Source organism: Cherax quadricarinatus, chromosome 6 (genome assembly GCF_038502225.1).
Source record: "Cherax quadricarinatus isolate ZL_2023a chromosome 6, ASM3850222v1, whole genome shotgun sequence".
In the NCBI taxonomy this organism is placed as follows: Eukaryota; Metazoa; Arthropoda; class Malacostraca; order Decapoda; family Parastacidae; genus Cherax; species Cherax quadricarinatus.
In genome coordinates, this window is record NC_091297.1 from 7,063,534 (window position 1) to 7,066,467 (window position 2,934).

General features: G+C 44.9%; 1 pseudogene; it reads left to right on the forward strand.

Annotated features, from left to right (window-relative positions):
* The first annotated feature begins 988 nt into the window (after positions 1 to 988).
* Positions 989 to 2,435, forward strand: LOC128694244 (V-type proton ATPase 21 kDa proteolipid subunit c''-like; annotated as a pseudogene).
* The last annotated feature ends 499 nt before the right edge of the window (positions 2,436 to 2,934 follow it).

The following is a 2,934-nucleotide window of genomic DNA, read 5'->3' on the forward strand; positions in this document are numbered from 1 at the left end:
AATGTCTGAGTCGTTGCTCCAGCAACTTGTGTTGTGGCTCCTCTGAAATCCAGTACATGCCGTGAATACGATGGTTTTCTCGCCACACTGTCTCGTTCTGCTGCATTTTTTCTTCTGAGTATCTATCTCACTTAAAACTTCCTTCATCGCCTTGAATAAAGGTCGTTTTGAAGGTATACATGTTCAGCAGAGGGACATAAGAGAGTAGAGACACGACGGACAGTTCGGAGGGAGAGCCAGACGCTCTCCGTATTCTCTTTAAGACGTCGTTGTTCTTGAGGCCTTGGGAAGGTTTCACTTCCAGCATTAGTATTTCCCACATGCACTCCAAACTTCCAGACGTCACTAGCTATTATAGAAACCTAGGTGATTACCTATGCATTGTCATGAAAATTCATTGGGAAATGAGTGTGAATGTGACCCACCGACACGTAGCGAACAAATGATTTATCATCAATGGAACCTAAGGAGTTACACAAGAATTATTAGAGTGGAGCTAGGACTCAAGTTAATATTCGGTAATCTGTATAGAGAAATCTCTAGAACAGGAAGTTGCTAACTTGATTGTTGATATTGACTCCCAGCATGATGGCTACCGATGTTTGGCTCTTACTTACTACTCACCAAGAAAACAAGCAACTACGGGGTATTGTAGATACCTACAAACCTGTCAGACACTGCAACTTCTTGGGATCTTACTACTTAGGAATTCTTCGCTTGCTTAATTCTTGGGCACGACCTACTTCCACATTGAACAAATGTGACACCACCTATGACTGCTGCACCTCTCCTGCCATACGGTTTATAAGCTGCTTCTCCGCTCATATGCCGTATTCTATTCAAGATTGATGGACTGAACACATCGACTCAAGGTTGAGGGACTGATTACCTCATTCTCCTCCTGTTCTTCAAGTTTCTCCTACGTAGGGACTGATGAAGCCACTGTGTGGCGAAACGTTTCCTCAATAAAGATACCCAAGAGTTGCACATGTGTCTAATTTATCAACTACGGGGTATAAAGAACTATGTCGAGTATGGACTTTGTTTCTACCTCCTTTTCCCCATTGCTATTGGTATTGGCGATACAATTACTGGGTAGAGCTAAAGGATTAATTTTGGCAGGTTCTTGGTAAGTGGCTCCCTATACGTTTGGAGCTCCGAAGATTGTCTTGAGTGTCTCCTTGGGTATCGGAGCTGCCGAGAGCATCCACACGACAGGAGCTAGCATAGTTGGTGCTTTTGTTTGCGCCCCTCGTATTAAAACCAAGACCCTTTATTTACAGTCATTTTCTGCTAGTCACTGCTGTCCTGGGACGAAGCATATAATTCTAGTTGGTATATTGAAAGGATACAAGTTAGGTGATGATGACATTTTGGAACAGAACCTACTCTCTGGTTCCTTGATGTTCGCTGCAGGTTGATGTGGACTTCACTAGTCTATTCTGTGGCCTTGCTGTTGGCATTGTTGGTTCAGCTACTGCTCTAGCTGATGCTGCTGGTGTCTGTGCATTTCTGTTCTTAGAGATCTTTGGTAGTGCTATTGGTTTCATTGGTCTTAGTCGACATTTTGCTGACATCGAAGGCTAAGATGGGAAACAAGACTTGTATTTGTTCGAGTACATTGAAAAACAACACAATAAGTGTCCGGGGCTCAAGACTGTTCAACTTCCTCCCAGCATACAAAAGGGGGATTACCAATAGACCCCTGGCTGTCTTCAAGAAGGCATTGGACAGGCACCTGACCAACCGGGCCGAGGTTCGTATGTCAGCTTACGTGCGGCCAGCAGTAACAGCTTGGTTGATCAGACCCTGATCTACCACGAGGCCTGGTCTGATGTCATGTAGGGGGGTACTGGAATATAGTATAACTGGGGAATAACGGAGTAAGGGGTTATGTAGGCAGGGGATAGGCTGGTGAGGTGGTAGGTAGAGATGATTAGCGGAGGTAGGTAATGTGAGGTCACGGGTGACTACATCTTCACCACTCATTATTCTACTCACCACACTACTCACCCTCTCACTACTTGAAATAAAATGAGTAAAATAACAAATAATTGGGGTTTAGATAAATGGGATGGTACATATAAATAGTGAGACAGGGAATACAATCAACTAGACGAAACAGAATATAACTTACAATATAGTTCAGAGGACAGTTCACCAAAGGAACTAAGCCAGTACTCTGCCCAATGTCTCCAACAGTCTCTCCTCCCGAGACTCTCCAGCTCAGCTCTGCACCCAGGCCAGAGCTCTGCTCGACTCTCGACTTGACTCTCTGCCCACCGGCCAGAGCTCCTCTCGAAGTCTCTCTGCTCAGAGCTCTACACCCAGGCCAGAGCTCCGCACAAATCTCCTCTGCTCAGCTGTTCCTTGGGCTTATATGGTGGTCCAAGCACCCTCCACAACCACGTGTACGACCTGACGCCGAGATCTGACTCCAGTGACGGACAAAGGAGCTGATACATAAGCCGAAAAGGCGTGTCTCTGACAGACATTTGCCAAGGCAAGGTGACCATGTAATTGGTTAAATTAGGTCTCCCAAGAGACCTCACAAGCCCAGCTGAACTACATCACACTGAGACCTAGCCGTGGGGGCGTTGACCCCCAAAACCCTCTCCAAGTAAACTCCAGATAATATCCCTCTGTATGAAATCTCATAAGGAAGTACATTTGTACTTAAAATACAATAGAATCTAAGTATTTACCTTTTATATTATTAGTAATACCGAGGCTTCACACATTTATAAATCTGACTTGCTTTAGAACACCTCGCCAGGAAAGGTGTGCTTTCTTGATCCTGAAATTGAATTAATCATGGTGTTTTATTTTAACAGTGTTATCACCTCTGGCTCTCCGGAACGAGTGTTGAGCGGAGATGAGGCAAAATTATGAAGGTTCCTCGAAACTTCGTCTCTGGCCACTCCTATGGATGTG